Source organism: Rhinopithecus bieti, unplaced genomic scaffold (genome assembly GCF_001698545.2).
Source record: "Rhinopithecus bieti isolate Rb0 unplaced genomic scaffold, ASM169854v2 scaffold_20310, whole genome shotgun sequence".
Lineage (NCBI taxonomy): Eukaryota > Metazoa > Chordata > Mammalia > Primates > Cercopithecidae > Rhinopithecus > Rhinopithecus bieti.
The window spans coordinates 79,164-93,135 of record NW_016810331.1 but is presented as its reverse complement, the minus strand read 5'-3'; the positions used below and the strand labels follow the sequence as shown (position 1 = coordinate 93,135).

The 13,972-nt window shown below is 42.2% G+C and overlaps 1 pseudogene; it reads left to right on the top strand.

Moving 5' to 3' along the window:
- The first annotated feature begins 12,522 nt into the window (after nucleotides 1–12,522).
- LOC108541940 (uncharacterized) lies at nucleotides 12,523–13,628 on the top strand (annotated as a pseudogene).
- Nucleotides 13,629–13,972: the final 344 nt, after the last annotated feature.

Below are 13,972 nucleotides of genomic sequence, written 5' to 3'. Positions count from 1 at the left end.
GTATTTAGGGTGCGGTGTGGCTTCTCATAACTGTGTATACTAAATTTTGAGAAGAGAAAATTTATTTAAAAACAAAATTGTATAATTAAAAGGAAAACACAGTTTAAGGATTTGAAGGATTCTCAGCCTGGCCTTGTGATAGAGGATGAAAGAGCATTTTCAGGAGAGGAAACCAATGATGCAGCCAACTCACCATTTGATAAGGAGATTCATGTGGATAGAAGGAAGCCAGAGGCTGTTTGCCAATGACCCCCAAGTCACTTCAGACATTATTGGTGATATCCCTCCCATCACAAGTCCAGAGTGCCAGATCCTTCCTGAGGACGGACATATGTCAAAAGAGAGGCCTAGGGGACCCTCCAGACTTTGGGCTGCACTGCCCAGGGCTGCCTCAAGTCTCTGCTTCCCACTCCTCAGCCGCCCCAGCCATGGCTCAAGTAGACCAGGTACAGCTTGGCCCGCTGCTTCAGAAGGTACATGCCATAAACCCTAACAGCATCCATGTGATGTTGATTCTGCAGGTGCACAAGATGCAAGAGCTAAGAAAGCATGGGTGCCTGCACATAGATTTTAAAGGATGTCACAGGCAGAGACTTACCGCAGGAGTGAAGTCATTGCAGAGAGCCCCCACTTGGGCAATGCCCAGGAGAAATGTGAGGACAGAGTTGCTGCAGAGAGTCCCCACTAGGCCTAATGGAGCCATGGGGACAAGGTCACCTCCAAGACCCCAGAACTGTAGAGCTGCCAGCCTGCAACACCAGCCTAGGCGAACTGCAGGTACAAGATTACAACCCAAGAGAGTTGCTTTGCGGGCTGAGTCCAGTAAAGTCATAGGGCTGGAGCTCCCCAAGGCCGTGGGTGCCCAATCCCCACCACAGCGTGCCCAAAAGGTGGCATATGAAGTCAAAGATTATTCTGAAGTCTTAGATTTAATGCTGTTCACTCTGTTGGGTTTTGAACCTCTTTGGGATCAGTTACCCCTTTCTTCTTTCCTATTACTCCCTTTTGGAATGGGAATGTCTATCCTATACCTGTTCCACCATTGTATTTTGGAAGCATGTACTTGTTTAATTTCATAGGCTTACAGATGGAGAGGAATTTGCCTCAGGACAAATCATGCCTTGAGTCTCGCTCATGTCTAATTTTGATGAGACTCTGGATTTTGAACTTTTGAGTTGATATAGGAATGAGTTAAGACTTTGGGAGCTACTGAGATAGAATGAATGTCCTTCATATGTGAGAACAACATGAATTTTGGGAGACCAGGAATAGAATTCTATGATTTGAATATGTGTCCCCTCCAAAACTCATGATGAAATTTTAATTGCAATAGTATTAAGATGTTTAACTCTCTCTCTCTTTCTCTCTCCCATTCACCTTCTACCATGGGATGATACAGCAAGAAGGCCCTGAACAGATGCCAGTGTCTTGATATTGGACTTAGCCTCCAGAACTGTGAGCCAATACATTTATGTTCATTATAAATTGCCCAGTCTCAAGTATTTTTTTTTTACAGCAATGCAAAATGGACTAAGGCACTTGGTCCTTGCCTATCTCTCCCCAACTAGACAATAAATCCCACAAAATTCCAAAGACCTACAATAATAACTATATGTTAAGCATTCAATACTTATTTATGGAATGAGTCAGTGAATAAACAACAGAATGAGAAACCAATCCCCGAATTAGAAATCAGAAAAGAAAATTTATTCCAAACACAAAGAAAGCAATTGTAAGGGACTATTATGTTAGGCCATCTGGCAACAAGAAAACTTGAATAAAATCAAAATTTTTTTCTGAGAAAAGATAAATTACCAGTATTAACTGAAATATAGGCTGAAAAGAAAGTATTCGTATTTGGCTGGCCATGGAGAAACAGGTCCATCTCTCTATGCATGTGTGTGTACATATATATGTGTATATATATGTACACACACACATATATATGGCCAGCCAAATATATATATGTAATTGCATATTTTATATTATTAATTAGAAAAATATGATTATGGAGGTGGCTGGCAAGATGACCAAATAGGAACAGCTCTGGTCTGTAGCTCCCAGTGAGATCAACACAGAAGGCGGGTGATTTCTGCATTTCCAACTGAGGAATCCAGCTTATCTCATTGGAACTGGTTAGACACTGGGTGCAGCCCACGGAAAGCGAGCCAAAGCAGGGTGGTGCATTGCCTCACCCAGGAAACACAAGGGGTGCTCCCTCCCCTAGCCAAGGGAAGCCACAAGGGATTGTGCCATGAGAAATGGTGCACTCCAGCCCAGATACTATGCTTTTCCCACAGTCTTCACAACCTGCAGACCAGGAGATTCCCTCAGGGGCCTATACCACCAGGGCCCTGGGTTTCAGGCATAAAACTGGGTGTCTGTTTGGGCAGACACTGAGCTAGCTGCAAGAGTTTTTTTCATACCCAAGTGGCACCTGGAATGCCAGTGAGACAGAAATGCTCACTACCCTGGAAAGGGGCCTGAAGCCAGGGAGTCAAGTGGTCTAGCTCAGCGAACCCCATCTCCACATTGCCCAGCAAGCTAAGATCCACTGGCTTGAAATTCTCGCTGCCAGCACAGCAGTCTGAAGTTGACCTGGGATGCTTGAGCTTGGTGGGAGAAGGGGCATTCACCATTACTGAGGCATGAGTAGGCAGTTTTCCCCTCACAGTGTAAACAAAGCCACAGGGAAGTTCAAACCGGGCAGAGCCCACCGAAGCTCTGCAAAGCCACTGTAGCCAGACTGCCTCTCTAGATTCCTCCTCTCTGGGTAGGGTATCTTTGAAAGAAAGGCAGCAGTCCCAGTCAGGGGCTTATCAATAAAACTCCCATCTCCCTGGGACAGAGCACCTGGAGGAAGGGGCGGCTGTGAGCACAGCTTCAGCAGACTTAAACGTTCCTGCCTGCCAGCTCTGAAGAGAGCAGCAAATCTCCCAGCACAGCATTCAAGCTCTGCTAAGGGACAGACTGCCTCCTCAAGTGAGTCCCTGACCCATGCTTCCTGACTGAGAGACACCTCCCAGCAGGGGTCGATAGACACCTCATAAAGGAGAGCTCCAGCTGGCATCTAGTGGTATCTGGGACAAAGCTTCCTGAGGAAGGAACAGGAAGCAATCTTTGCTGTTTTGTAGCCTCTGCTGGTGATAACCATGCAAGCAGGGTCTGGAGTGGACCTCCAACAAACTCCAGCAGACCTGAAGCAGAGGGACCTGACATTTTTCCTTCTAACAACAAAGGAAAACTAACAAACAGAAAGGAATAGCATCAACATCAACAAAAAGGACATTCACACAAAACCCCATCCAAAGGTCACCAACATCAAAGAACAAAGGTAGATAAATCCACACAGATGAGGAAAAACCAGCACAAAATGTCTGAAAATTCCAAAAACCAGAACTCCTATTCTGCTCCAAAGGATCACAACTCTTCACCAGCAAGAGAACAAAACTGGATGGAGAATGAGTTTGATGAATTGACAGAAGTAGGCTTCCTCTGAGCTAAAAGAATATGTTCTAAACCAATGCAAGGAAGCTAAGAAACTTGAAAAAAGGCTAGAGAAATTCTAACTAGAAAAACTAGTTTAGAGAAGAACATAAGTGACCTGATGGAGCTGAAAAGCATAGCACGAGAACTTTGTGATGCATACGCAAGTATCGAGAGCAGAATCAATCAAGCAGAAGAAAGGATATCAGGGATTGAAAATCAACTTAATGAAATAAAGCTTGAAGACAAGATTAGAGAAAAAAGAGGAAAAGGAATGAACAAGGCCTCCAAGAAATATGGGACTATGTGAAAAAACCAAACCTAGGTTTGATTGGTGTACCTGAAAGTGACAGGGAGAATGGAACCAAGTTGGAAAACACTCTTCAGGATATTATCTAGGAGAACTTCCCCAACCTAACAAGACAGGCCAACATTCAAATTCAGGAAATACAGAGAACACCACAAAGATACTACTCGAGAAGAGCAACCCCAAGACACATAATGGTCAGATTAACCAAGACTGAAACGAAGGAAAAAATGTTAAGGGCAGACAGAGAGAAGGTCGAGTTACTCACAAAGGGAAACCAATCAGACTAACAGCGAATCTTTTAGCAGAAACCCCACAAGCCAGAAGAGAGTGGGGGGCCAACATTCAACATTCTTAAAGAAAAGAATTTTCAACCCAGAATTTCATATCCAGCCAAATTAAACTTCATACGTGAAGCAGAAATAAAATCCTTTACAGACAAGCAAATGTTGAGAGATTTTGTAACCACCAGGCCTGTCTTACAAGAGCTCCTGAAGGAAGTACTAAACATGGAAAGAAACAACTGGTACCAGTCACTACAAAAATAAATTGTAGAGACCACTGACACTATAAAGAAACTGCATCAACTAATGGGCAAAATAACCAGCTAGCATCATAATGACAGGATCAAATTCACACATACCAATATTAACTTTAAATGTAAATGGGCTAAATGCCTCAATTAAGACATAGACTGGCAAATTGGATAAAGTGTCAAGACCCATTGGTGTGCTTTATTGAGGAGACCCATCTCACGTACAAAGATACATATAGGCTCAAAATAAAGCTATGGATGAATATTTACCAAGCACATGGGAAGCAAAAAAAAAGCATGGGTTGCAATCCTAGTCTCTGATAAAAAAGACTTTAAACCAACAAAGATCAAAAAGACAAAGAAGGCCATTACATAATGGTAAAGGGATCAATGCAACAAGAGCTAACTATCCTAAATATATATGCACCCAATACAGGAGCACCCAGATTCATAAAGCAAGTTCTTAGAGACCTACAAACACACTTAGACTCCCACAAAATAATAGTGGGAGACTTTAACACCCCACTGTCAATATTAGAGCAACGAGACAGAAAATTAACAAGGATATTCAGGACTTGAACTCAGCTCTGGACCAAGTGGACCTAATAGACATCTGCAGAACTCTCCACCCCAAATCAACAGAATATACATTCTTTTCAGCACCACATAGCACTTATTCCAAAATTGACCACATGATTGGAAGTAAAACCCTCCTCAGCAAATGCAAAAGAAAGGAAATCATAACAAACAGTCTCTCAGACCACAGTGCAATCAAGTTAGAACTCAGGATTAAGAAACTCACTCAAAACTGCACACTTACATGGAAACTGAACAACCTGCTCCTGAATGACTACTGGGTAAATAACAAAATTAAGGCAGAAACAAATCAGTTATTTGAAACAATGAGAATAAAGACACAACGTACCAGAATCTGAGACACAGTTAAAGCAGTGTTTAGAGGGATATTTATAGCACTAAATGCCCACAAGAGAAAGCAGGAAAGATCTAAAATTGACACCCTAACATCACAATTAAAAGAATTAGAGAAACAAGAGCAAACAAATTCAAAAACAACAGAAGGCAAGAATTAACTAAGATGAGAGCATCACTGAAGGAGACAGAGACACGAAAAACCCTTCAAAAAATCAATAAATCCAGGAGCTGGTTTTATGAAAAGATTAACAAAATAGATAGACCGCTAGACAGGCTAATACAGAAGAAAAGAGAAAAGAATCAGACAGACACAATAAAAAATGATAAAAGGGAGATCAACACTGATCCCACAGAAATTCAAACTACCATCAGAGAATACTATAAACACCTCTACACAAATAAACTAGAAAATTTAGAAGAAATGGATAAATTCCTGGACACATACACCCTCCCAAGACAAAACCAGGAAGAAGTCGAATCCCTGAATAAACCAATAAAAGTTCTGAAATTGAGGCAGTAATTAATAGCCTACCAACCAAAAAAAGCTCAGGATCAGACGGATTCACAGCCGAATTCTACCAGCAGTACAAAGAGGAGTTGGTACCGTTACTTCTGAAACTATTCCAAATGAGAGAAAAAGAGGAACTCCTCCCTAACTCATTTTATGAGGCCAGCATCATCCTGATATCAAAACCCAGCAGAGACAACAAAAAAAGAAAATTTCAGGCCAATATCCCTGATGAGCATCAACGTGAAAATCCTCAATACAATACTGGCAAACCAAATCCAGCAGCACATGAAAAAGCTTATCCACCACGATCAAGTCAGCTTCATCGCTGGGATGCAAGGCTGGTTCCACGTGTGCAAATCAATAAATGCAATCCATCACATAAACAGAACCAATGACAAAAACCACATGATTATCTCAATAAATGCAGAAAAGGCCTTCAATAAAATTCAACACCCCTTCATGCTAAAAACTGTCAAAAAACTAGGTGTTGATGGAACACATCTCAAAATAATAAGAGCATTTTTGACAAACCCACAGCCAGTATCATACTGAATGGGCAAAAACTGGAAGCATTCCCTTTGAAAACTGGCACAAGACAAGGATGCCCTCTCTCACCACTCCTATGCAACATAGTATTGGAAGTTCTGGCCAGGGCAATCAGGCAAGAGAAAGAAATAAAGGAATTCAAATAGGAAGAGAGGAAGTTAAATTGTCTCTGTTTGCAGATGACATGATTGTTTATTTACAAAACCCCATCTTCTCAGCCCAAAATCTCCTTAAGCTGATAAGCAACTTCAGCAAAGTCTCAGGATACAAAATCAATGTGCAAAAATCACAAGCATTCCTATACACTAATAAGGTAATAGTACATTAATAATAATATACATAAACAGAGAGCCAAATCATGAGTGAATTGCCATTCACAATTGATACAAAGACAATAAAATACCTAGGAATACAACTTACAAAGGATGTGAAGGACCTCTTCAAGGAGAACTACAAACCACTGCTCAAAGAAATAAGAGAGTACACAAACAAAAGGAAAAACATTCCATGCTAATGGATAGGAAGAATCAATATTGTGAAAATGGCCATACTGCCAAAGTAATTTATAGATTCAATGCTATCCCCATCAAGCTACCATGGACTTTCTTCACATAATTGGAAAAAACTACTTTAAATTTCACATAGAACCAAAAAAAGAGCCCACATAGCCAAGACAATCCTAGGCAAAAAGAACAAAGCAGGAGGTACCATGCTACCTGACTTCAAACTGACTGCAAGGCTACAGTAACCAAAACAGCATGGTACTGGTACCAAAACAGCGATATAGATCAATGGAACAGAACAGAGGCCTCAGAAATAACGTCACACATCTACAACTATCTGATCTTTGACAAACCTGACAAAAACAAGCAATGGGGAAAGGATTCCCTATTTAATAAATGGTGTTGGGAAAACCAGCTAGCCAGATGCAGAAAACTGAAGTTGGACCCCTTCCTTACATCTTATACAAAAATTAACTCAACATGGGTTAAAGACTTAAACATAAGACCTAAAACCATAAAAACCCTAGAAGAAAACCTAGGCAATACCATTCAGAACATAGGCATGGGCAAAGACTTCATGACTAAAATACCAAAAGCAATGGTAACAAAAGCCAAAATTGACAAATGAGATCTAATCAAACTAAAGAGCTTCTGCACAGCAAAAGAAACTATCATCACAGTGAACAGGCAACCTACAGAATGGGAGAAAATTTTTACAATCTATCCATCTGACAAAGGGCTAATACCCAAAATCTACAAAGAACTTGAACAAATTTACAAGAAAAAAAACAACCCCATCAAAAAGTGGGCAAAGGATATGAACAGACACTTCTCAAAAGAAGACATTTTTGTGGTCAACAAACATATGAAACAAAGCTCATCATCACTGGTCATTAGAGAAATGCAAATCAAAACCACAGTGAGATACCATCTCACACCAGTTAGAATAGTGATCATTAAAAAGTCAGGAAACAACAGATATATATTTTATCAATGTAATGATTTCATTGTAAATTCTGTGGTTTTTAGCATATAGACAATAATGCATCTACGAGTAATTATATTTCTAATTATTTCACTCCAATCTTATTTCTCTTTTTTAATTTTTTTAATTGACAAAATTGTATATTTATTTAAGGTATATAACATGATGCTTTAATATATGTATATATTGTGAAATGACTAAATCAAGCTAACTAACCTCACACATCTTTTTCGATGGTAAGAAAATTTAAAATCTACTCTCTGAGCAATTTTCAAGCATATAATACATTGTTATTTCCTATAATCACCATGTTGCACAATAGAATTCCCACTTATTCCTCCTGTCTAACTGAAATTCTACATTCTTTAACCAATATCTTCTCTGTTTCCTACTCTCCAGCCCCTGGTAACCACCTCTCTGCTTCTGTGAGTTCAACTCTTTTAGATTCCACATACAAGTGAGACCTTGTAGCATTTGTCTTTCTATGCCTGGTTTATTTCACTTAGCATAATGTGATGCAGGTTTATCCTTGTTGAAAATGACAGGATTTCTTTCTTTCTTAAGGCTGAATAGTATTTTGTTGTGCATATATACCATATTTTTCTTATTCAATGGACAGTTAGGTTGTTTCCATATCTTAGCTATGGATAATAATGCCGCAGTGAACATGAGAGTGCAGATACCTCTTCAACGTAAGTATTTCATTTCCTTTGGATATATATCCACAAGCATAATGGCTCGACCATATGGTAGTTCTGTTTTTAACTTTTTCTTTTTTTTTTGAAATGGAGTCTTGCTCTGTTACCCAGGCTGGAGTGCAGTGGCGCGATCTCGGCTCACTGCAACCTCTGCCTCCCGGGTTCAAGCAATTCTCCTGCCTCAGCCTCCCCAGCAGTTAGGACTACCATGCCCAGCTAATTTTTGTATTTTTAGTACAGACAGGGTTTCACCACATTGGCCAGGCTGGTCTCGAACTCCTGACCTCATGATCCACCTGCCTCGGCCTCCCAAAGTTCTGGGATTACAGGCATGATCCACCATGCCCAGATCTGTTTTTAACTTTTTGAGGAACCTCCATACTGTTTTCCAAAATGACTGTATTAATTTAAATTCCCACCAACAGTTTACAAGGGTTTTCTTTTCCACACATCCTCAACAACATTCTTTAATCTCTTATATTTTTTATAATAGCCATCCAAACAGATGTGAGGTAATATCTCATCCTGGCTTTAATTTGCATTCCCTGATGATCAATGATGTTGACCATTTTTTTAATAGACCCATTGGCCATTTGTATGCCATCTTTTGAGAAATGTCTTTTCAGGTCCTTCACCCAATGTTTAAAATTGGATTACTTGTTTTCTTCCTATTGAGTTATTTCAGGTCCTTATATATTTTTATATTAACTCCTTATCAGATGTATGGTTCACAGATATTTTCTCCCATTCTGCAGGTTGTTTCCTCACTCTGTTGATTGTTCCCTTTCCTGTGCAGAAGCTTTTTAGCTTGATAATTCCAATTGTTTATTTTTGCTTTTGTTGCCTGTGCTTTTGGGGTTATATCAAAAAGCAATGGCAACAAAATACCAATGGCAAGAAGCTTTTCCCATTTCCTCTAGATTTCAGAGCGGGATTGTCCAGTATGGTAGTCACTATTTAAATATGTGACCATTTAAAGTTAAATTTAAACAGAAATGTTACTCTTTCGCGTCTTACGTTTAGATTTTTCATCCATTTTGAGTTGATTTTGTTATATGAATTGGTTCTCTAGTCTTACTGTAAAACTCTCAAAGACTTTATGTAAGACTGGAATTTTCAGCTCTGAGTATTCAAACTGGCATACAAAACTAACTGAGCCTGGTGTTCTCCTTAAGGAGAGATATATTTTAACTAAGGATTCACATTTTTCATAAACATAGGATGATTCAGCCTTACTATTTCTTCTGGAGTCAGTTTTGGTAATTTATATTTCCTGCAAATATTTCTACTTCACCTGATTCCAGATTGATTGTCGTAAAGTTGTTCAATATATTCTATTTTATTACCTTTCTATTATTACACATAGAATTATAATTCTATTTGTAATTGTGCCCTCTTTCACTTTTGGCATTGGTTTGGTTTGTTTGTAATGTCTTCTCTCAGTTTTATTGAACTTTTTGATTCTAAGGATTGATTGTTTTTTCCCTTTATTCCCTCCCTCCACTCAAAACCAAAACCAAATCAGGCAAATGTCTTTCCCTACTCTGTTACTCAAGAATCACAGTCAACTTTTTCTATAGAGGGCCAGGTAGTAAATTTCTTCTCTTCTGTGGTCCATACGGCTGCAACTATTCAACTCTGCCCTCGTTTTGCAAAAGCAACTACAGATAATATGATAAGGCATGACTGTGTTTCAATGAAACTTTACAAAATCAGGTAGTAGGCTGCGTTTGGCTTACAGGTTGTAGTTCGCACATCCCAGCTCTAGATCCAGCTGCTGTAAAAAGCCCAGCTTCAGATCCCTCCCTCTAAAGAGGATATTGATTGCCTGTCCTCCGCCCTACTCCCAGGACCAAAACTGGATAACAATTGCTTATCTTTCCAGTTTCACTTACTGTTTCCAGCTTTGAACCTCTTCATCACTTCCAGGCTTTTCAGACATTCTTTATTTTCACATATGATTAACAACGCATTTTTAAATATTCATTTTAAATATTCTATCCAGCATTGTTAGATGTTCTACACTGGTTTGGTTTTCTGGCTATTGCCAAAAATGGAAATCTCGTCACTGGATTTTGCCATAGGGCATCTTTTTCTCTTCCTTCCTTCTTTTCCTTCTTCCTTTCTTCCTCCTTCTTTCTTTCTGCCTTTGCTACAGAGTACAGGAGGAGGTGGAAGTCTGACTCCTGTAACTAAGTGGAAAGCTTCCATTCTCAAGCAAATACTAGGAATAATATTACAGCAGGCATCAGATGAGAGGTCTGACCCAACTGTAATGATTCAACACCACACTTCGGACACACTCTTGATCCACAATTCCTGATTTGCTTGGAAATTGAATCATAAATGATGATTTCTAGCAAGTTTACTTCTGATAGTTGGTCCTTGGATGAATTAATTGGTCACTTTCAGGGACGCACTGGTTGACCAGGGTTTAACTGAGGACAATGTGAAAGAACATTCTGTTACCCAGAGAGTACAGGCTTATGTCCTGTGGGAGGAATAACAGAAAAAAACAAATGGTAGCAATGCTGGGAAAAACTGAGCACCTTTTCCCAGTGGGACCAAGTTTGGGAAGTGGCTGATCATGCAGCATCTGGATGAGCAGCAAGAGCTGGGAGGAGACAGTGGAGCAGTGGAAGATCTGAAGCTAAGAAGCTCAAGGTTGGCCAGTGAGCAATCTCACAGCTGGGAAAGTCTTGCAGACCCAAGGCAAGGAGTCCCTACTTTCCTTCTTTGATTTAGAAACTTTTGTGAAGAGTGATAGCTGTGTGAAGACATGGGACAAACCAACCCTTTAATTAAATTCTATAGGTTTAAGGTTTATTATGGTTTGTGTTGATCAAACCTCTTTATAGCCTATACCTAGAGAACTCAAACTCAGAGAGACAGAAAGTAGAATGGTGGTTACCAGAGGATAGGGATGGGAGGGAAGGAGGGAATGGGGAGTCTGTGTTTAATGGGGACAGAGTTTCTGTCTGAGATGATGAAAAAGTTCTGGAGATAGATGGTGATGAGGTTGTACAACAATGTGAATGTACAAATTTTATGTTATGTGCATCTTACCACAATAAAAAAAATTTAAATATAAACCAAACAAACCTCTTTGTAATCTCTTTCAAGTGAGGAATTACCAAGTGCTCAACCGGCTGCTTAGAATGGGAGGCAGGGGTGAGGGGCAATGCCAGGCACATGGCCCGCTTTGTACAATTATGATTGCTGTTATTTATTGAGTGTCTACTCTCTCTGCCACCTCCTACACTAAGCACTTTACATGTACTCATTCCAATCCTAAGAAAGACAAAAAGAAAGAAAAATAGGAACCTGCAACTCTGTGAGGTGCATTGTATAGCCCACATTTTACAGAACCGACTTAGTCCCCTTGTGGTAAGAGTGTTTCTGGTGAGATGGTAAAGTCGTGTGTTTGTGAATCATACATGATTCAGTTCAATTTTTTTGGAGTTAATGATTCTACAAGAAAATATAGTCGAACTAGACATTCACTTATGGTGGAGCTCCGCTGGGGTTCCTGGGCCTGCTGACTGTTTGGTCCCTAACTCTTAGTAACAGGGCTACTCCTTCCCTTCCCCCCACGCCCAGAGTCCTAGTAACAGAGCCCCCGGCCCAGAGGCTGCTGCTCTCAGGCCCTGGCCAGGGTGATGGATGTGAGTTTGCTCAGTCCTTACTCCACGTGGGATAACCAAGAATGTCCAGATTTTTACTTAAATTGGAACTGGCACACAAAGCACACAGCCTGGCAAAAGAGGACTAAGCAGATACATGTGAACTACCACAGTCAAACAGCCTCTAGTGGCACAGCTGTGGGACATCGATGTACTTGTCAATGGTGGGGATTGGACAGGAGGCTGCAGGCCACTGCACCTTCCTAAGGCCACTCAGGAAAAGGCCAGTCCCCAGACACGGTCACCAGACTCCCAGACTTGGATTCAGCTCCACATCGTGTCACCCTGGGTAAAGGATGTACATCTCTGCATGCCTGGGTTTGTCACCTGGCAGCATGGATGCTCAGGTGACTGACCCGTCAGGACTGCAACAAAAGAACTGAAGCTGCGGGAGCGAGCTGGCTGGTGCTGTGCGGAGCTCTGGTGCAGAAGGCCCTCACCAGGGGTGCCCAGAGCCAGGGTCTGTGCGCCACGGGCTGGGTTCAGGTCACAGGCGCTGGGTGAACAGAATGAGAAGACGAAGTGAGGATGTACTAGTTAGATGCTCATGAAAGGCCTTCTTCCCCTTGGTTCGGAACAACCCTCCGGAAACTAGTCCCAGGCCGCACCTGGATTCAGCCGCAGGCAATTCAGAGGAGCACGAGCCCAGGGGCCTCGGGAGGGCTTCGGTGGTTAGTAGGGGGGTGAAGGGAGACTCGGGAGGGCCGCGGGTGGGTGGTGGGTGGGAAGGGGGGCCTCTGGAGGGTCTGGAGCCCGCAGAAGGCAGGCGATGACACGGGCCCAGTGCACTTGTCCCGGGGCTCCTGTCTAGGCCGACGGAAGCTCCATGTTGGTTTCTTTGTAACCACTTCACACTTACTGTATTTCTTCTTTCTTTCTTTTCCTCCCCCAGCAGCTCTAAGCGCCCTACAGCTTGCATGGAAACGCAACAGAGACTTCCCTTTTGCACTGTCTGCGAGGACAACTGTTCCAGCCCAGAGGGGACGAGGGGACACTGTGCTGTGGGGAAAGCCCGGGTGGCAGGAGATGGCGGGGCTCCTGGAGGAGGTGCTGGGATGCGCTGCTGTGGCTGCTGAGAAAGGTCCTGAGGACGCAGCCTGCCCCTTCCCCAAGCTTCGAGGGAGCCCCGCGGGGAGGAACGGCAGGGTCTCTGGGAGGGTGGAACAGGGGAGCCTGGAGTCTCAGGGCTGAGGGCAGCAGAGTCGTTCTGTGTGGTGAGCGTCCCCAACCCGCCCTCCCTGCTCACTGCGGGGTCACGCACCTGCTCTGCTCCTGGCCTCCCCTCAGCCCTGGCCTCCAGGCAGTTTCCTTTCTGCCAGGTAGATTCTGTGTGACTTCATTTATTCAGAATCAGGATCAACAAATGAACACTCAGGGAGGAAAGGGGTGTTTGGGGGGGTGGAGAGGTTTCCAAGCAGGCGCCCACCTGAGGGCCCCCTGAGGGGAAACAACGGGGACTTAAAGCCAGGTTTCCAGCTCGGCCACCCCTTCCTTTTTTTTGTCTTTTTTCTTTTATTAAAAGAAATATAAACAAAGAACTTGAATTATTTTGAAATAACTGTTGGTAGCTGGACTGTGTTCTGTTGACCACAACATTGCTCTGGGACTGAACCGCGTGGGTCTCTGCTCTTCCTAAGTGTTACATAAGAATAGCGAACCCATGAGGTCAGCTTTAAACCAGTTTCTTCCCATAACCTCCTGGACCAAGGCCCAAGCAAGGCCGAGAGGAGCTCAAGGTCCCACTCTCACCAGGATGCGCCTCTTCTCTCTCTAGTTGGCAGGAGG